General features: G+C 45.3%; 1 long non-coding RNA gene across 1 annotated transcript; it reads right to left on the reverse strand.

Annotated features, from left to right (window-relative positions):
- Positions 1-271: 271 nt before the first annotated feature.
- Positions 272-8,196, reverse strand: LOC129784313 (uncharacterized). Its single transcript, XR_008746884.1, has 4 exons — positions 7,992-8,196; positions 5,219-5,315; positions 4,747-4,860; positions 272-3,551 (listed from the first exon to the last, which is right to left on the reverse strand). It is a non-coding gene; the product is annotated as an uncharacterized LOC129784313 (long non-coding RNA).
- Positions 8,197-22,081: the final 13,885 nt, after the last annotated feature.

Genomic DNA, 22,081 nt, shown 5'->3' on the forward strand with positions numbered 1-22,081 from the left:
TCCCAGAAAGTGATGGGAGCACCTGGGTCTGGAGCAGCACAACCCAGGTCAGAAGCAGCGAGTCGCAGACTGCCTGCACTAGTGAGGGGTGGCAGGGCAGGAGTGGTGGCTGTATGAAGGGAAAGGTGAGGCTGTTATTTTGCCTCATGAAGGAGGAGCATGACTGTGTTTGGCAACCCGGCACAAACCAGCTCTCTGCCTGTCGAGTTGCTTTTACCTAGCACACGGCACCTGAAGACTCAAGATATCCATAAACCTTTAGTGGGCTCCTAGCAAAGCATGGCTCTAAGCCATGGGGGGATTTTGAGGAGGCAGGTCTGGTCCTCTGGGTCAGATGGAAATGTGAAGTCCCAGCTCTGAAGCTGAAGCTGCTATGCGGAAGGGGACTTGGGGCCCTGGAAGCAGGGGAGGAGGAGCAGAGGGGTTATGGCTGGGTTCAGTTCCAGCTGAAGCCTTAGTGCAGGCACAGATCACAGCAGCTGGATCCCCTCCCAGCAGTGGGCTGCGAAGCCAAGGTGAGGTAGTTGGCCCCATTTATGACAGCAGCAGATACCGTCCTTCACCAGAACGAGCAAATGGGAACTGTGTAATAACACACAGGATACACTGCACAGAAAAGAGGACATGCCTAAGCCACACAGAAAAGAATTGAAAGATTGTTCTTGCAATTTAATAGTCCAGATGAGTACCTGTGGGCAGAAAATCCTTTGGAAAACCTTTTTTTAGAAAATCAGTTTCCTTCAACAGGAAATCTAAAAGTACTTAAGGAGCTCAGAGTCTCTCCACCTCAGCAATGAGGTGGTTGCATGTGCCCCAGCACATGTGACACAGAGGTGTCACACCATATTTTTCAATTGTGGGTATCTAAAGCTATGCATCTGTATTTGGAGCCATAAATGAGGCACCTCACAACTACTGAGCAGTACAGACTCCTCTTTCCTGCAAATTAAGCTTTAGGAGCATCAGCTTCCGACACTCACAATTAAACTGTGAAGTTTCTAAGGTTTGTTAGACATCCTTACACAGGGAGGCCAGCACAGCACAATTCAGCAGGCCACCTCCTCTATAACAAGATCATCACTAATGAGAATGTGTTATCCTGCATTTCTCAAAATCAATTATCATCTTGCTCTTTTTTGGGTCCTTAGCTTGAAGCAACTCGAAGTAATTGCAGTCTTCCAAAGATATGAGTTCAACATCTTCTGAAAAAAGTCAAGCTCATTTTAGAAGCACCTTATATTGGACAACCAAAAAAGGAAGCATTTTGAAAATGTTGGCTGTCCTAAGGGAACAGTCTGGGTCATTTACTTGCTGGACTTGCAATGACTCAGTCTTCAAGCAATGAGAGGTGCTGGGACCGGTGAGCCGTTGCCTAAACACAAAGATGATAGACATGGTGATCTCAAATAAAATGTGAATATTGTAGGTTGACTTGTGACTCAGGTGTTCACTGTACAGATTTTTTTTTGTGTGGTTTTTTTTTTTAACTTCAGGCCTTAAAGAATAAAATCAGTTCTTGAAGGATTTTAAGGGACCCCATGACGACTGGAAGTTGCAGCCTGTGTCCTCACTGCCTGAAGGGCTACTGGGGGCTCTGGTGGAGCCCCAGTTCGGGTAGGAAAACAGCTGCTGTGGTCCTGTTAGGGGAAAACCAAACGGACTGCAGCAGCTCCTGGAGGTGCCCGAAGTCAGTCCTGCCTGAGCCATCTTCCCAAGGGTGCAACAGGCAGTGTGGCCTGGTTTTGCAGACCTTTTTTTCTCTAAAAGCTCTGTTCTTGCAGTAGTAGAAGCTGTCCCTTTGTTTTTTAGTACACACATTCACAAAAGGAGGGAAGGGCAGGTAGCAAAGCCACTTGGGTGCTCACTGCAAGCCTGAGTGAGGACTGTGGTCCTGGAGTCCCCACACAGACAAAACGCCATGATACCCCCAGAGGCAGTGAAGGCAGGAGGCTTCATACCCGAGTGCAGGTACCAGCAGCTGCAGAAGGGAGACATAGCCCAGGGCTGCAAAAAAATGAAAATCAGACTCTTTTTTAACAAGCAGTGCTATTTCTGTATTGCACAAGAGCCGCACAAGTCACGCTGAGCCTTCTATGATTGGTATGCGCATGTTTAGACTGGTGTTTCAGGAGAGGCCAAGAGAGAGTCCCAGGACTGTGGGAGCCCTTCTACTTATAGCTATGAATTAATTCTAATTAGCCCTGGAAATGGGTCTCTCTGGCTCTTTGTTCTCTGAAATTGTGCTTTTCAGATGCAGGCTTCTCAATTAGCAGCTAATTATGATGGTCTTGCCTCCTTGCAGCTAAAGGGGTATAAAAACCCACAGCCCCTGACAGCTGTTGGAGATATGCCTTCAGCTTGGGCAGCAGAATTATTGATATCAATTTCGAGGGTCTTTCACTCTTGTCCATAAATCCCTCACAGACCTGAAACCTTATTTGTAACACTACTGAGAATTATTTGATGCTGTGACCTCTGGAAAAGACATTACATTTCCAATCCTCACCAAATATAGTGAAAGCAAAAATAGACAAGCTGTGTGTCCGATTGTCTGTCCCTCCTCTCCTCTCCTGGAGCAGCGAATGAGGAATCCAGATGCAAATGCCGGCACGTTTTGAGGAATAGCTAGGTGTTCCCAGACTGTGTTTTGCTATCACCAGCCTTTCTCTATAACTGCTGTTGGACAATGATGCTAGTAGATCTAAGTACCCTTAACCTAGATCCAGATCTATTATCCCTTATGCCAAGGATATTATCCCGATTAGCCATTTCCCCATGGGCTAGCTCCAGCTTTGTAGGCTATTGCAAGGCCAGAAAAGAATCTTTTTTTACCACTGTGATAGGTAGGTTTGGCTCTGGAGTCACGAGCAGGGCAAATGGGATGGGGAGGAGATGTTGTTCATAAGAATATCAGACATGTGCTACTGGGGTAAGACCAATGGCCCACCTCACCCCATATCCTGCCTCTCTCAATGGTGGTAGGACAGGCTGAGTAGGGAGTTTCTTGAGTACAGCCCTACTTATTCTTTTTAGAGTCTCTTTATGGACCTGTTGATCATGAATTTATCTAACTGCTTCTTCAACTATCTGGTAGCACCTGTACCCATAGCCTTCTGCAGGAATGAATCACCTAAGTTTGCTACTCATTGTGTGAGAAACAGGCTTTCTCTCATCTGTTTTAAGATGGCCTCCTAGTTCAATCACCATTTTTCCAGCGCTGCCCATCACTTTCAAGCTGCGTCCAGTTCCTTCTGCATGCAGGGGGAGAAAATTTTTTGTTTGTTCTTTAATCTGTCTGTCTGTCTGTACTAGGGTCTGGCCGTACAAAATCGGTCTGCTGAAGGACGTGACAGAATCATAGTAGCATCACAATTTTCAGCTACTTGTAGATGTACAGTTGTTCTCAGATAACTGGAAATACAGTCTGCTCAGCAGTTCCCATGTTGTTCTTGTATGATGGTTTCACTTCACATCTCCATGGAGTAGTTGTCTGATATTTCCTTGCTAATACCGGAGGGGATTAGCAGTACTGGAAGGACTCTGCAACAGTGCTGTTTTAAGATAAAATTTTTCACGTTAAATATAGAGATAAGACAAACCCCAGCTCTAATCATCCACAGACTTTCCCCCACTGCAGATCCACATCTGGATATGAACTTCACGCAGATGTTAATTGTTTCCATGCTGCAGTAGACAAACTCCCCAGACCCAGACTGAATTTCAAGTCCCAACTAAATCACACATCCTCAGTCTAAAGCATATATCTGGGAAAGCAAGGAAGCCTAACACCAAACAGGTATAGAATAGCACCTCCTTCCACATATATAAAACACTGCTATGAAAACTTGTTTCCATGTTGCAGGCACTTGAGAAATGCATTCTATACATTACTACTGTAGCATTATAGCTCCTAATATGTTGCAGTTTCTCCCCCAATGCAAAAAATCTGTGTCCTGAAGGGAAAACAATCACCTTTACACTAAATCAATTACAAAACATTTATGCTAACAAATAACGTCAATGAAAATTTCTAGCATTTCTCTTTCCTACAGAAAATTGGAAGGGTCACAGCAGCAAATGAATGCCGTTTGGCTGGTTTAAGCTGAACTGTGTGTAAGATCTTGTCATCAGCTATGTATTTTGGATCAGATGAAGCAGCTGAAGATAGAAAAGTACAGGGAAAAGTTGTCTAGGGGGACTGGAGTTTGCATCACTGCAGGGTTTCAAAAACAGCTTAGACAAACATCAATCAGAAAGGGTGGTGATGGATTTGATCCTGTCCTGAGACAGAAAAGAACAAGGTAATTTCCTGAGGTCCACTGCAGGCTAACTTATGTGATTCTGTAACACAGCAACAAACTAGCAAAGTAGAAGTCTGCTTCCATTTCATGCAGCACTTCACAAGTATGTCTGCTAAGCAAATTTGCCAAGTCTACTGCTTCACTAAATGGCATGCCATAAGCAAAAAAGTTGCTTTAAAAAGGGACAACACATAGCATCCAGACAGAAATACAGCTGCAAACAAAAAACTTCCCTGAGATTGCAACATCCAAATGTCCATCCTTAGCAGCATAATTGAAACTCGTGGTAACAGTGGAAAAACAACCGAAAAGGGAGAAAAAAGAGGAAGTAATGAGGGAAAAAAGGAAGGAAGGAAGAGAAGAAGGGAGAGAGGAGGGAAGGAAGGGAGGGAGGAAGGAAGCAATGAAGGGACATCAGAAGAAAGCTGGAGCACTCAACACTTACCAACACCAGGAAGGCTCCACTCCAGCAGCTACAACTCGTCACAGTAAAAGGAAGAAGGTGGCTCATCGAAAGGGGAACAGTACAACAGCCACTGCCAATGGTTAAGAGCAACAGCTGGAGCGGAACATGAGGATATGAGTCAAAAAGAATGATCTACTGGAAAACACTAAAAAAACAGAGAGACTTAAAGCAAGTGCATGTGCAGTTGCAAGAAAAAGCTGTGCAGTGCTCTGTCGTGTTCTTAATACTACGTTTTTTAAATTACCGTATTACAAGCCTTCCCAAACAAAAGCCACTGATATCTTTTATAAAACTCAGTGTTACTACATTTCCAATACACTCGTAGGGAGCCACTTTCCTACTGACGTAAATCTGTGAATTAACATATTTTATATATTTCAGTCTGTTTTCTGCTTCTCCTATCTTGTCAAATTCCTTTTATTATTCTTAGATATAACAGTGCCAGCATTACCATTGAGCACTAAGGACACGTTTCCATCCCTTAGAAGCCATCCTTTGTCAGTTGAGCTGTAATCACTGATCTTATGTGAGTTTTCAGCCTGCCTCGTCTGCAAAGTAAAACACAAGTGTTTAAGTGAGCCCATTTCATCTGGCAATTGAGGCAGGCTAAGAGCACACACATGGTTAATTAGTATGGTTCAGCCAACAGGCAATAACTCATTAAGCTGCAGTAACTCAGCTATGTTTGATCATGTGCTTTGTGCCCCAAGGCACTTCATAAGTAAAGCAGCAAAGTCAACTTATCTACCATCTCAATTTCTCTCTCCCTCTCTCTTTTTTTCTAACCACAGAAAATCATGGTTAAACCACAGAGGATAATTTCTGGACACAAAATAGTTCACCACCTTCCTCTTTTTGGCAGTCTAACTGCACTTGAAGATTGCTATTGTGTCTCCTTTCAGCCTTGCCCTCCCCAGGCTAAATACAAATGCTTTCTCTCTCCTCACAGGCACTGTTTTATAGGCTCTCTGCTCCTTGCTCTCCTTGGGACCACGGCCACGTCTTTCCCAAGGTGTAATGCCAGAAACCAGTCCCGGTGATGTAGCTGCAGGGCTTATCCCTCCGTGCCTAACATGCGACATCCCCATCTGTCCAACCCAGCCCAATGTCTCTTCCTTCCACAGCTGAGTCATTGCTCCATCATAACCTCCAGCTCCCTCATGGCAGAGCTGCTACCTGGCTGTTCTCTCCCACCGTGTGCCTGTGAAGCTGATTATTTCAGTGTAGGTGCAGATTTGCGCTTGTCTTCACTAAATTGCATCCTGTTTATTTCCAGACCATTCCTCTAATTACTGAGCTCTCTTGAGCACTAATCCTCTCCTCCCTAGTGTCTCTTACTCTTAGCTGAAACTCTAACGAAGTGGCTTTCTACCCTTTCATCCAAATTATTAATGAAAATACTGAATAGTCCTGAACTCAGGCCATATCCCTAGGGATCCAGCTCAATAAGTCTTTCCAATTTGACAGTTTTTACCAGGTAACTGCCCTCTGAGTACTTTCAGTAACCTCATCTAAACCTTTTCCCCTTGATTTTCTTGTAAGAACACTGCTTCTCTAAAGGCGAGATGTAGCTACAGCTTTTCCTTATATGGGCAGCAAGAAAACCTGTATATGTTAATAGCTAATGCTAAGATAACATGTAGAAGGGAAACTAACATCCATGCATCAGACCTGACTTCAGCCAGCTTCTGTCCGCAGAGGATTAGGATGTGACCAAGTGTCACAGCCTGCCTATTACAAACCCATTTCAGCATTCAACAAAAGCATCTGCTGGCAGTCCCCACTGCAAATAGGATGATGGGCAGAGTGGATTTGGAAAGAATTTAGTGTAACTGTTCCTAAATCATGGGCTTCCCAACATCCATGAGGTTTGCATCAGGCCCATATGAGTCCAAATTCAATTTCCAGCTCCAAATATAAGGGATGGTTTTCCACCAGCCATCTCCATTCCTGCAGAGGTTAAAAAGTCTGAGCTTCAAACTCAACATCAGAGTAGGCCGTTTGTTTTTATACAGGGGGAAGAAAGTCACCTAATTCGTTCCCTTGTGCTCTTGAAAGTTTGCATAATTAATGCTCAAGTGATTTGCATAATGAAATATAGGAAGATGGTGGGTAACAAATCCAGATACACAGAGAACTTGTGCTGTTCACATCATCCTGAAGAACAGGTGCATGCGCGAAGGTAAAAGAAAATATAACCCTAAACACCTGTTATATTGCATGGCATGGTAATAAAATACTGCTCACTTAACCAAGAGCCTTTGAACTGCTCACTAGAGGAGCCCTTCCCTTTCCATTGGTTTTTATAGGCAGCCTAGGGAGATTATGTGCTTAAGTTAGTTTAAATTTAGATACCTAGAATAAACATTGCAGACTCCCCTCCTCCCTCCCAGAATAAATACTCCATGATGACATAAGGCCATTCTCTTTTCAGAAAGGAACTGGTACGGCAAGAAAAAATTGATGAGAAAAGAAGTATTTCACTTGCTCTTCAACGCGAGTTGAATGCGGTGGTTGTTTTTTTGTTCTTCTAATGTCAGTTGTGCCTAATAACTGAACGGGAACTGATGCAAATTAAGCAAGGGCATTTCTGATCACTGGCCACTCACATTGTGCTGACGAGAAACTGAACTGTAAAATCAAGTCAAAATATTTTTTCTGTCGTTCCCAGTGGAAGTCAAAGGAAATGCACATTTGTGCTTCCTCTTGCTCCACAGGCGGCTTGGCGCCCCTTTCACTGACACCGAGTCCTGCCAGAAAAGCCCATCAGGTCTTTCAGGTTCCCACTGGCAGAAAAAGTACCACTCTCGTTGCACCAACATTTGGAAAACAGAGAATGTGCTGAGTCTCAATGTCCCTCGAGCCTCCATAAATCACTCATAGAAAAGAACGGGGATTAGTTGGGCAGTACTTTGTATGCCCAAAACCAGAGCTGAAGGAGGACCTCCAGAGTTGCTATAGAGGGATTTCATCACGAGGAGGGGAGGCTGAGCAAACAGCAAGGATGCCTTGTTACAACAACATCCTGTCCTTGCAAAGAGGAGAATGGCTTTTGAGGGAATGACAGAGCTTTGGATCTCAGCTCCCCAAGGCAAGTTCAGGCAAGTTCAGACTCATTGCTTTTGTGTGATGGAAGGTTTGGGTTTATTATTAGATCAACTCAAAAGAGCCTTGCCAAGCTTGAAAGTTCATGATGTTTCAAGCAAAGAAAGGAAGTGTCTTACCTCTTAGGCTAGTTTCTCCGTTATGAAACAGGCTAGGAGTTATTTAGCTCTTGTTCCCAACGATGAATGGAAAATGGCTGAAGAATAGTCTGCTGAAACCCGGAGGCAAATCTGCCCCCCAAAACTCACGAGTGAGGGCACCGTGGCATTTCTCCTCGGAGTGAAATTCCCATTTCCTCCGTTTGCTTTTTCTGCTGCGAATGAGATAAACATTGATACAGCACAGAGCAAACAGAGTCTGCTGTGAAGCTCATCAAGGGATTACTGGCTACTCAAACAGAAGATAGGGTGGGAATTACATTCATATAACCCCAAGTCTTGCCCCCTTGCTTACAGCTCTTTCTCACCCTCCTCAAACTCTGTCTTCATGCCAGCTGGGCATTTGCCTCTGAAGGCTGTCCCAGAGCCTCACTGCTCTCAAGCCAGAGACATCTTCTAGTTTCCAGCCTTAGCTAACAGCAGACAGTTCAGACCCATTTCTTTTGTGTCAACTATCTCACCAGTGTAAATAGTTTGTACCTGTCCTTTGGGGTTACCTGCATTATTTTGATAGATGGCAACCATAGCTCCTCTCAGCCTCAATTTTGCTGATGAAAGCAAGCCGAAGGTTTTATTCACCTTTTATCAGTTAGGTCTTTTTTTACCCCTTAGCCCAGTTTTATATCTTCATCTGCACTTAATTTCAGTAAAATTTCTCTCTCTTGAAAATGAGTAATTGGAGTTGTATAAGTCAGGGCTTGCCAGCGCCTTCATTAGGGCTCAGTATGTCCCTCCTCTATACTAGCTTTTTGCACTTATTGGGACTGCTTTGGATTTTTCATAGCCGCCCCACGTTGGTTCTCTAAAGTCATCTATAATTGAGGCTAGTGCTCAGGTCTCCCCAGACCAGATGACTTTTCATGAACAAATTTCCCAGAGTGTAGCACAAAATTTCCTTTGTGCATCACTTTGCAGTTCCGTGTTACCCCATCTCATCTCACACATATTGCCCCACTCCCCAAACTCAACCAGTTCTTCCCCAAAACTGCCCTGATCCTATTGTGTAGTTAAAGCATTAAAGCAGCGTTCACCAGTATGCTCCCATTTGTCTGTGCCAAGACCAGACGTGCAAGCATTTAAGAAAAAAAAACTCAAGACCTGTCTGTAAGGAATGCCACTGGCAAGTTCCCTCTGGCCTGATGCTCCGCTAAAGTACTTGAGTGCTTTCTCACCGTAAGCCAAACCTTTACCCATCTCACAATTCTTACATTAATGCCCATTTCATTAGCTTCCCTGATAATTTCCCAGGTACCTTTGTATCAAAGTCATCTGTTGAAATTCAGCTGTATTAGATCTACATAATCTTTCATGCCCAGAAAATCAATTATCTATCAGTTATCTACCCATCTGTCTGTTGTCTATCAGATTAGGCTGGCTTGAGCTACTCCTGCTAAACCTAGTCTGAATTTCACAGGTGTCTCCTTTTTTGCCACGAACACCCCTCTAATTTTTATTTGTCCTTCAGATTTTGTTCTAGGACTTTCCTAACATCAAAACCAGTGGTCAACTGGCTAGGAATAATTTCCCATTTTTAAAATCTGGGTCAGCACCTCTAGCTGAGTAGGTTTACAGAAAAAGCAGTTACTGTTGTATTAATGATTTCATGCCATCTGATGAATGAGTCTTTAGCGGTCCTGGGATGGAGATGATCTCGTCTATGCGGCAAAGTGCATTGACCACACCGCTTTGTTTTTACCCATGGTGTGGCCCCTTGAATTTTCATGCCTTAATTGCAAACAGCTTCCCTGGTTTTACACCAAGTATTTAACATCTGCTTATAGAAAAGTGAATTATGGTGGGTTTTTTAGCTTGGTGCACTATCTAAACATCTCTTGTACTTGCCTCTTCCCTTACTTCCTCCTTACTCACCTTTTGTCTGCTTTCTGCGTATGCTGTGGAAAGGACCTAACTAACTTCTCGCTGTCTTTGAAGGGTCTCACTCGACTTGATTTACAGCAACTTCCTCTTTATATCAACCCACAGATACCTCTTTTCTTTTCCCAATTTGTTTTTGGTTCCTCTTCCTGCCCGGTGTCACTCTGTCGCTTGTCCAAGTAGGTCTGGAGCCTTCCCTTGCAAAGTCCATCCAGTTCATTAAAGTGACACCCTGCCTTCGGTGCATCTTGCTTTAGGAAGAGCAGTGCTGAATGCAGACCAGGGGCAGAAGTGGGTGTCCCCATGGCTGAGCACATGGCACTTCCCCAGGTGGAGAGGTGCCACCTCCTCCTGAACAGCTCTGTGGCACCCATCCCAGCACAGGAGCTGCTTGCACCTCTGTGCTGCCATGCTCCCCCAGACGGAGGGGCACTCCAGCATCCCTGGCTCATCTTAATCACAGAGCAGCCCCTGAGCAGTCATTAAAACAAAGTGCGAAATGTACCTCCCTGTTCAGCACTTCCTGGCCTGGGATTTGCTTGCTCAGCAAGGTGCTTCATTCATTAAAATGGCTCTTTGACTCCACAGCTCCCAACCTGGGGTGAAGAAAAGGGGACAGGTGTGTGTGTCCAAAATGCAGAGAAGTGAAAGTCACTTTTCCTCATTGTTTTGACAGCACTTACCGGTGGTAGCATGACTCTGAAAGAGAGAGGTGGCTGAAAATGCGGGTCAAGCTAAAGAAGACTGAAGTTGTTCATTCCTCCTGGTGAAACTGGGGTGCCTAAACCATCCAACAACTCAAGGCTGTGCCATACATTTTAGAAAGATTTTTTGCATCTTGTGTGCATGGGCAGCTCAAACTTGAAATGCCTAACCAAATGGAGGTTAGATTGAATGATGCCCAATTCAACGCAAGATTTTACATAGGAAAGGTTGTGCCATTGTCATCAGCTCCCTTTCATCTTGGCTGCAGCTGCTCCTGCAAATGGCAAAATATATATTTATTTTTTTTTCTGAGGATCCCCCCTTCACCTGCTGTCTGGATTTGGGGAATGCTCCTGCTTGAGTACTTGCTGCTAGAGGCATCCTTCCCGGTGTGCTGTATCTGTGGCACTGTCCCACAATAGTGTCCTGTTCTGGGGGGCTGAGCAGCAACTGGGTCTCTGCTGGTGTCTCCTTTCCAGCATGCTAACTCTGAATGATGATGTGGCAGGAGCGCTGACGTTACATGCCAGACCAAATGAATGGGAAAGAAATATTTTCATTATTTTGAAATGCCAGATTGATTTCACATCCAGCTGGCACTGCTTACATATCCTCCTTCCCGCGCCCCCCTCCCCCCCCCCCCCTTTTTTTTTTTTAAATACTGCCCTGATTTCACAGGCTGTGATTGTTTCTGCAGCCCCTTCTCAGGCCACAGCTTTTGAGAGAAAAGAAAACCAAACACAGTTTGGGATTTTTCCTGCACTGACTTCATTAGCTGCCCATCACTTTCACAATGAATGTGCTAGTGCTGTCATAAGGCATATGCCGTCAGTGGGGTTTTCTTCCCACCCCTGCTCTTTAAACACAGCAGAAGTTTCCTTTTTTTCTGCAATGAGAAGCTGAAAAAAAAACCAGCCAGGACTGGCACCAGCACAGGCACCAGATACACCCCTAATAGATAAGAAGTGAGCAAACAGGCTCAGATAAATCTCAAACCCTTGGCAATTGGCCCTGACCATCCTTATTTGGTGTATCTGACTTTCCTGTGTCCAAAACTTTGTTGATTTTGTTTTTATTAGGTGATTATCTTGGTCCTGGCTCCTTCTTGTGAAATGCAGCTGGACCCACTGCCTGTACCCCGCCAGCCTCCTGCCTGCGTCCCCCCACAACAGGAGAGGCTGAGGGCGATGGAGGAGTGGTGGGGAAGGGGCCCTTGCCTTCCCCCTGTGCTGCCATGCTGCCTGCGCCTACTTCAGGAGAGTTTATCTCATCTTGCCTTGAATACATCTACTGTTTGAATCGTAATTACCTTGCTAGGCAAAGTACTCTGTTATCTGATGTCCTTTCTGGTAGGCATTTTTTTTCCAGCAACATGAACTCAGTTGGGCTTCTCTTAAGCATCATTCAGCCATTCCTGTTTCTGCTTGTGGTACCCAGCATTAGCAGGCACTTTTTTTCTTTCACCCAAGTGTTACCTGCCCAATAGCAGTTTCCTTCCACCCCGGTGTATCAGTGGCAGGGGAGAAACTGAATTTGTAGCTGATATTTTACAGACTTTTGTACCTGCATGCTTTTTATTCCAACAAGAAACTTCAAAATCTAAAAGCTGTACAAAGGACTGAAAATGAAAACAGAGCTGAGTCTTTCAAATCAGGTGATTCTGAATACATGGACAACAGCCTTTAAAATGGTCTGCTCTCATATGCTTTCCAAAGGTGTTCAACACCCACCCCAAAATTACACAAGCTGAAACTTCAGAACAAAATTACTAGAGGAAAGCACAATAAGAACATGAACATGAATGTGAAATATCTCCTCCTTCTCAAATAATGACTGAGAGTTCAAGCTAATGCTATTAGAGCCCTCAAAAGTGAGCAGAAACGTCCTAAAATTAATAGACAATTTTATAACTAACCAATGAAAAGATTCCAAAGCCAGAGTAATCTGATTAAATACTCTGAATCCAGTTGGCATCCTCCCACATCACTCTTTATCGGCTGCAATCCTTTAATAGCACAAGCCGTGAGGTACAAAAGTAATGCACCACAATGGCATAGGTTTCCCTGAAATGCAGTTAAACTTCCATTAGTCAAATTATCCCATAAAAATAATAATCACTTTGGGCTGAATACAGTCAGATTCTTTAGTCTTTTTGCATAGGTCTGATCTGAAATATTTGACACAGTAAAAAAAAAAAAAAAAAAGCAGAGTAAGGAAAACCCCATATGCAGTGATTGTAAAAATCAGACATTCCTTGAGGATGTGAGAAGAAGAAGGAAGATTACCCAGAAACACTGTTTGAAAATTCAGCGCTCCACTCCTTGGCATCAGATTGAGCAGCTTAAGCAACAACAGAAGCAAAACTGTGGTTTACTTGCCCTTTTTTTTTTTTTTTTTTTTTTTTTTATACAACCCAGTGCAGCTCAAAGGGAACGTGCTGGTGTGCTGGAGCCTCTGACGTGAGAACAGAACTGTTTTCATAGTTAAGGCGTGATCTCTACACGTCCCCCAGATTATAACCAGAAGGCTTACACAGAGGCAAAATACCAGAAGGACATTGGCTGGCTTGTTAAACCTGGCATTTGGCACGGCAGAAAACAGACCTTCCTCTGCAAGCCCAGCCACTGGGGTTCCACTGTGGGAGGCAGCTCCCCTTGTGCAGGCGTGGGAAGGGGCAGAGCTCGGTGCATCCCACACCAGGCAGAAAGCAGGGGTCTGGGACAAGTTGGGGGTCAGCTCCAGCCAAGGCCCTCCTCCTTTGTGGCTGCAGTAGATCCCAAGAAACTAGATTTGCCCTGGAACTTGGTGGTTTTACTTATTTTTGGATGCCTTAGGTAGTTTCAGCAGCAGCTGAACATACCTGTCGAGGCTGGAGTTGCACAGACCCTTTCATGGTATTGTTGCAGGGATTTTCAGAGAAGGATATATAGGAATAAACACAGCATGTCATAGAATAAGATAAAAAAGAGTAAGAGCACCTAGGCTTGGTGTGAGAAAACATCAGGAATGAAGAGCCAAAACACACCAGGTGTTTGTGAGTGCTGTAAAAGGAGCAACATGCTCATTGAATTACTCATCCGGAGCATTTCCTATCAATCATGCTTAAGGACCTGAAACACATCCTTAGATCAGCAATAAGGGAGACAATGGAAATACTACCTACAAGACCATTTTTTTCCAGACCAAGCCGTTGGGGTTAAGAGCCTTGTCAGTGCATCACAGCTATGCTGGAGGCAGCTATGACATTCCTCCTTGTCCCCACACCCCAAAACATGCATGGATCCTCCATTTACAATAATTGTTCAGACATCTAGGGTTTTTTCTCTCTTGAGGCCCAGATCTACCCTCCTTCTTTGTGGACAACTGCAGTTCTTTAGAAATGACATGACAACTGCATGAAAGGTAGGTGAGCAAAGGTCTGAGCTTGAATGCGGAACCATGGCACTGGACACCCAAACCCTGATTAGATCGAAGCAAAAGCTTCAGTTTCTGTTTAAGCCCTGCAGCACCCAGCATCCCCCTGTTTGACTTCTAAGAAGAAGCCTGGCATCCTCTCAGCATGCCATCCCCAGAAGCCCTGCAGTGAGCGAGTCAGGGGCTAGTTTCGCCTGAGGAGGAGGCAAGTTCAGCTTTGCCACTAGCTTCCAGAGCTGCTCAACCATTTCCTGTTGAACACTCCTATTCCACAGCACATTTCTACATGGATAGGAAAGATAATTGCTTTAATTAAATATGAAAGAACCCATTATTCTGCAACGCACAGAAAATACAAAAAATATCCGGGACTTAAACCACATTTTTTGTGCACGGTACACCTGGCAGAAGTTGGGTTGGCTCCATGTATTTCACGTTGCTCAGCTTCACCTCCATGAACCCTCCTGGAACAACTCACAGACAATTTTTTAAGTGCTTGGAAGAAAACAAAGAGATTGATAACAGCCAGCATGCATCAAACTGATCTAATTGTGTTATGTCAGACCAATCTAAATTTGTTTTCACAACAAGATAGTGGGAGAATCAGTAAATGTCACATATCTTGACTTTCCAAAGATGGGAAAGTGTAGTCTAGATTAAATTATTTGAGATGGTTGCCAGAGTGGCTGGAAAATCATAGCTGAAGAGAACCCTCAGTGCCATAGTCTCACCTCACAGTCAGACTGAAAGGACATTCAGGCAGCAGTCTGTGTGCTCTGGCCCAAGTCTGATGGCACTCCACATTTTCAATAACAACCTGGGAACAGAAAAGAAGGGACATTTGCTAGTGATGTGAAGCTGGAAGAGGTTGCATGTAAGTTAGTGTACAGATGAAAAAAAATTATTTTAAGAAATCCCCTGCAAAACAGTGTAATTTGGTTTTGACTAGTCAAACACAAAGTTCTGCAAACTTCACAAAATCACACCAGGGAATTACCAGGTCAGGAGGACTTTGGGGAAAGTGGACCCCAGGCAGAGCATAACTCAATGATAACAAACCTTGTTGCTGTAAAAATATAAAGTTTGTACCGGATGTATAAACACAAGTGTCCCGATGTGAAAACACAAAATTATTCCACTCTTCTCTGTTTAATGATCTTCTTTCAAAGCCCTCAGTGGGCTTGAACTGCTCAATTTGGGCAACAGTACTTCAGGCACAAACTGTATGATGGGTAGACCAAGCAGGGAGAGGTCAGAGGAGAACAGAATTACTTAATGGTAGAAGTGAGAAGTTAGACGTTAGGGCATGGACAGCTTTCTAAAACTGAACATAAGGAAGCACTGTAGAAGATTGTCTGAGAAAGCTGTGGTTTCTCCATCGCTGAAGGTCTCTACCAGGTGGGCAGACATCTGTCAGGAATCATGATGCCTTTGTGCAGAAGATGGAAGATGGACCAGAGACCAGACCCTCTCCCTGCAGAGCTGGTGCTTGCCCTGGGACAGGCAGCATTTCAGAGAAATCCAGGCATGAAGCCAGGCTCCTGGTTTGAGAGGACCAGAATGCTAGCTTTAAAAATGCGGTGGAGGTGCTCCATCCTTAACTTCAGATCAGCATTGGCTGTCAAGGACTTTGAGAGGTGACATGAAAGGCAGCAGTGATAGCTTCATTTTCACTCTCCTCCATCCATTTGTGTGCACTGTCCACATTACAGCTCAGGGGTTTGTGCCAGCGCAGCTGATGCACAACCAGAGGAGGAACATCAAAGCAGTAGCTCTAATTTTAATTTCACTGCCCAGGAAGAATGTCAGCCTGGCAGCTCGGAGTCTGGCTGGTTTGTTTACAAACCAAGTGCACCACGAGTTTGGTGATGCCAAATCTGATGGTGCAGAGTAGGGTCGAAGTGCCTGGGCAGGGAGGGAGCAAGGAGTAATGTCTCTCCAGCCCAGCCACAGACCTCTTGGGCAGCGGTTCTCGCCATCAGAAGGTTTTAACCATGTGGCCAATCACTGCATTTCACAACTGCTCAGCACACAGCCAGTGGCGAGGTCTGCCAGCCAGTGAAGCTGGGCTTGGCCATATGTCTGGATTGGGGATAGTCACCCGCAGCTCGCTCTGCACTCAGAAAACATAGTCCTTGTTTCACAGACTGTCCACCTCCATCCCTCCTGTTAGACAGAGACATTTTGTGGCGATTTCACACCAGGTCCATCTCACTTCCAAACACAGCCTGGGGATCGCAGCCCACAGGAGATGGTGGTGGCCAGGCATGGCTCCTGCCCTTGCAGGAAGCCCCAGTGAGACCTCAAAATAACGTGCACCGTTGTGGTCTTTACTATTCAAGCTTCAACAGGACAGAGGACAGATGGACAGAGCAATTTTTTTTAGCCTTCTTTAGCAAACACATAGTAAAAGCTGCAGAGAAACCCACATGGCTGCATCCAGACGTATTTTTCACCCTGAAGAAAAAAATCAAGCTGGCTCCAGTTTGGAAGGTGAAAACCATGTGGTAGCTAGTTAAAGAGCACATGCGATTAATAATTTACCGCAGCTATTTAGGGCTTGAAGCCCTTACCCAGCTAATACCAGGAAGGAGAAAGGGAGCCGTGCAAGCCACGCGTGCTGCCCTGTGACCCACAGATGATGTTTTGCGTAGGTCAGAGGTGGAAATGATTTACAGCTGCTTCAAGCTAGAAAACCACAAAGCTTGGAGGGAGTGGCAAACCTTGCTAGTTACCATCATTTATCTCTCCTGTCTCTTGTGTTAGTCTCTAATTTTAAAAGTCAGTTTCTTTTAAGAGCCATCATTATGTTTTCAATCTCCAAACCTTTCGGTTTCTCTGGAGAAACAAATGAGGGGAAAAAAAATTTCAGAGCTCAGGAGGAAATAATGGGTTTAGTGTGATCATTTCCTTCTAGGAGATGGGTTGGTAAAGGATTTCTAAGAACAGACTCAAATCAGTGTGGGTTTTGTGTTCAGCAGTATTGCCGGGGAATTTACACACCTGTCATCTAATTGCCGCTTCCTTTGTAAAAGAGAAATGACAAACCCAAGTCATTTGCTTTTATTGTCTTTTTTTTTCTTTATTCTTAATAGCAAAGTGCTTGACACCCTTTTGAAAAGAAACAGCAGATTTCCTCCGCACTTTGGGATTCAACATAGGCTGCAATCTTCAAGGTGTAAGCAGAGTGGGTTTCCTTTGAGTCAGCGCGGTATCAGATGGTGCAATGTATTATTAAAATCCAATTTAAACTTCCTATTCTCAGGTGCCAGATGGCCAAACTATGTTTGCAGTCCTGGAGCAGAGCTAGCATGGGCTTGTCACATGCTTCTGTTATTGTCACATCTATCTAAATAGAAAATTCTAGTATCACTTTGGTTTTTAAGTAGTTTGAAGCCTCTTGATCATTTCAGCTCTAGGATGTCTAAGTGCTTTACAGGTCTCGGTCACGATGCACAAATATTCCCAAGACTGTAGAGATCCTGCTTAATTCTGGCAAAACTGAGGTTGTCCTTTACCGAGTGGTGGGAATAAAACTGGGGCTGGACTTTAGTATTTGTCTCCTGTTCCTCTGCCTTCATTGCAAAGCCATGAAAAAACAGAAGCAATGTGCACAAAGAGACTGCATTCCCAGGGCCCGACCAGACTTTCCAGCTTGTAACCAAACATGAGGTTGGGAACAGCTTGTTAAACAATAAAAAGAGAAAGAAATCAAGGAAATAAATTTTTTATGTCTCCAAAGCTCAGCAGATTTCTGCCAGGAAAGTTTTCTTATTTTTTTCATCTGCATGTATTTCTCACTGGAATTTTCTGTGCTCCATTATGTTCCCCGTTGCTTTGTAATTGAGGATTTTAGAAGACAGGACAACTTCTGAGCTGGCAGGGTAACAAGGACTAGAAAATTATATAGGACATGGCTTGGGTGGAATTTAGTCCAATGACATCATGGCTGCACTACAACACCTTCTGAAAAAAAGCGGCCTCCAGGTCACCTATGGAGCAGGGCATCCTCTCTGGAGAACTGTCCCACGGTTGTCCCTGGGACAAACAGGATGGGGCAGATGCAGATGCAGTGTGATGACAAGGGAGGTGGCATGTACCTAGCTACAGTGCCATGGGCTGGAGCTCCTCCACTGTGCTCAACCGTATGTACATTGCTTCCAGGGAGGGATACGCTGCAGCTCTGGGCTCATGAAGAGCACTCAAGCACTTCACCACTGAAGGCTCCACACATCTAAGAGTTGTCTGCATCTTCCTCAGAGAGAGGAGCCAAAAAACCCCGCCCCATGAGGATGTCTCATGGAGCCTCCTGCAGGCTTTCTCTATGTATTTCCTTCAGAAAAACAAAGATCAAGCCGGGTTTCTCATCTGTAATCAGGAGAAAGGAGATCCCTCATGGAAGGGAGGAATAAGGAGAACCCCAATCACTACACAGGTCATCACATGTGGATCGGGAAGCACTCAAAATGTTTGGAGGCACAATCTGCCCTCCCTCACAGCTAACTCTGTGTTCAGTAGCACGGCAACATGACCGAGCCATCCTTGAAGCTAATACCACATGAGGAGATTAACTGCAAGCAAGCAGGCAACAATAACAGGCTCATTGAAATGCAAGGAGAGCTCTGCCTCGGCCACATTGAAATATCCATTTTCCACTTTGAGCTTCTCTCCTGCTGCTGGCGCAGGTGCCCTGCCCATGTGGCACGGGGAAGCCCCCCCTTTATGTGGTGGTTTCCACCAGCTCCGCGCCTCTGACAGCAGCACGCCCAGGAGGTGTCGGAGAGGGATGTGAGACAGTGGGATGATGACAGGGAAGTCCCCAACCTGGCACAAAGTTGGGGCGGGAAAAGGAGAGTGGGGAAGGGGTTGTAAAGCTGGGGGCAGATGCCAAACTGGGATGCAATTCCCAGCAGGGCTTCCTGGAAGAGGCCAACCGACACACTGCAGAGAGGGGATTTATCCTCTCCTCCTCCTCCCTGCAGGCCCCCAGAATAAGTTAAACAAGGCATCAGATGTTTCTATTTTAAGAGCAACCAGGGCGGCTGGCAACTACAAAATGAAAAGGAGGGGAAGGCAGAAGCTGTCTAGTAAAATTAGCAACACATTTCCTTCCCTGCCTTCCAGAGTGCGTGCCCCCTTCCAGCAAGCCAGGGTCTGCACAGCATAAATTATTCCTGTCTAAATTTGAGCCTGTGCTGTTGTTTCTGCCAAGTGTTTACTCTTGAATGCCATATTTTTTCAGGCGCAGATGACAGTGGGTGACATATGTCATCACAGTACGTGTCCTTGAAAAATATGCACTGTGAAATTGCACTGACGTTCTCCAGGATGGGCTGCTCACGTGTGCAGGGAAAGCGCTCGGAAGGTCTCGGTCAAGAGACTTCTTGTCCATCCCACTGTGGCAAGGCTGGACTTTGGAGGGCTGGCAAAGCTCTCCGCTGCCAAATGTCACAAAGTTCACAGATCGTCACTGAACAGTGCATGTGTTTGGCTTATACAGATAAGACCTCTGGGCACCTTCTCCCTCAGATATCTCTGCACTGTTGCTTCCCTTGTGAGTGAGACCTGTCCTCCTCACTGCAGTGAGTGAAGCCACAACTTCAACATCTGCCACAGGTTCCTTAACATTCAGAAGCTGCTTCAGGTGCCCTCCACACAGCACGGTGACCGTGCACCACTAGCAATCACCCTAAGGGAAAAGAGAGATGCTCCTAAATATTTAACAACTATTTTCATTCTCCCAAACACACATTCCTGTTAACCCCTGTTGACCACATGCCACCTGCCAGCACTGAGACCGGAGCTCTTTGAGAAGGTTGGATGGTCCCTTTTCAGTCATATTCAGATTGCTGAGAGTCCAGATCCATGCAGTATGACCAACAAACCAAATCACTCCAGTAGTGTACAGGTCTGCTTTGATTGTGCCAAGTAACAGGCTTTTACAGCTGGGGATGCAGCGGCAGTATTCTGACACCAGAACAAAGATCTCTGGGCTGAGCAGGCCCACCTGGCTGCTAATTAGCTTTGGCTTTTAACCGCTCATAGGTTTCTGTCCAATATAAGGCACATGGATTAAAATAAACTGTACATTTAAAGAGAAGGCTTCAAACCCCCAGTTATGGAAAAATATTTTAAGTTACTGTCTTAAGCCCCAGCATGTCAAGATAAGAAAAGTTTTTATTTCATTGCTCTGACACCATATGGCCAAAGTCAACAAGAGGCTGATGTGTTTGCTGTATGGCAGCCCAGCATGATGTCACCTTTGGGAGGTCATGGGATTAGTGCATTAAACAACCAGATACAATCAACATTAGGCACTATATCTGTGCAGATGGATCGGTCCGTTCACTGCGACTACAGATGGGAAGCCAAAGTTGGATGAAGGTCATACAGGGCACCGTAACTGTCAGAACCTGTGACTTCCTATCCCATGTGGTGCTACTGGTAGAGGAAAGCCACTTGTCCCAGAATGTCTCTCACTGCTATTAGCATTATTGTGCTTCGCAGCTTAGGTTCACCCAGCACACCTGTCTGTTCCAACAGCACACAGCAAATGGAGGAGGACATCTGTGCTGGGGAATTGGTTTCTGCCATCTTCTGCTATTTTTACAGGGTGGCTGTGAAAGCTTCCAGAATGAGATGCATTGCCACAATTAAACTGAATGGATTTAATAACAAACTGTATCGCAAATTGCAGAGTGAAGCCACTTCATATTTCCGTGGGGCTTGCTGGAAAAATAGCTCCAATTAATGAGGCACATAGTAGACTTGTTTATATTCAGCTGACTCTGTTTGAGCAACAAATTATCTCTGTGTGATTATGAGGTCAAATTTGCCCTATAATTTTTCATTTAGCCTTCTTTTACTGCCTGGCCTGCTCCACCGAGCTGAGGAGGTATTCGTGGAGCAAAACCTCCCTGTCCTCACCCCCAAGCTTCAGAGGACTTTACAGGTGTTGTACAAGTCACAGCATCCCGTGCATAGCCCCTGCTCATTAGTACCACCTTCCAGGCTCAGAGTTAGCAGGCAGAGGGCTGGGTCACCCTTCTGGCTGGGTTTGCTTCTCCCTGGGCTCAGTAACCAGAAACAAAGCAGAGAGGATATTCTGGCGTCAGCTTGGAGCGGTAAAACTCATTTCATGAGTGTGCACCAGCCCCAGACAGATGTGGGGCCTCAGCATTTGGAGGGAAAGAGCATGGTGTGCTTTACCACCTTCCCCATGACACCCGTGGGGAGGCACGTCCCCGGCATGCCCGCGCAGGCCATCCACGTCCCAGCGCTGTAATTCAAACCACCTAATGCTGCAGCACCCGGCCACGAAAAGCAGCAGAGGTTGCATTTTATCCCTAATCTTGTGGTTTTGCTCAGAGCTACAAGTAGTCTTCCCAGGAAAACAGGCGCAGGCAAATTTTTGTGTGCTTTTCACGTAGCCGTGTGGGAGGGTCTCTGGGCAGAAGCCTTCCCAGGATTGAGTGTTTTGGCGTAATTCAGGTCTCATAACGATGTTTCACTGCACGTTTTAGAACAAGCTGTCTCTGCCCCAGTCACTCACTGCTGTAGGCACACTGGGATTTCCATGATAGGGCAGGGATGAAGAGAGGAAAAATAGCTGTATGTTACAATCCTGAATTAGGACAAATGTCCCCAGCCCTTATATAGTCCCATCGCTTGGCCCACATAAGCAGTACCAACCTCAAAACCTCAGGTTTCTCTTTTCCCTTCCCTAAGCTGCTGGAAGAGGCATCCCAGAGCAGCCCAGTAGCAGAGCCCCCCATCACGGCACCTATGCCTGGTGCACACCTTGGCACTCAATCCCAAGCACAGGGGCATGGGAACCCTCATTTCCATAGTGGAAATTGCACAGACTCTGTGTATTTATAGCCTCCTACAAATGTCCTGAAGAGGAAAAGGGACAACAGAAAAGCACCAACCAGAAAAGCAAACAGAGAAGAGCAATGCCTTGTCCATGTGGTTCCACTTGTTGCTCAGATGCCTTTTATTTTTGGTCCTTGTTCTAGCAGTTTCCAAGAAATTTTCCCCTATCCTATTTCTATGGG

This window comes from Falco peregrinus, chromosome 4 (assembly GCF_023634155.1).
Source record: "Falco peregrinus isolate bFalPer1 chromosome 4, bFalPer1.pri, whole genome shotgun sequence".
NCBI lineage: Eukaryota > Metazoa > Chordata > Aves > Falconiformes > Falconidae > Falco > Falco peregrinus.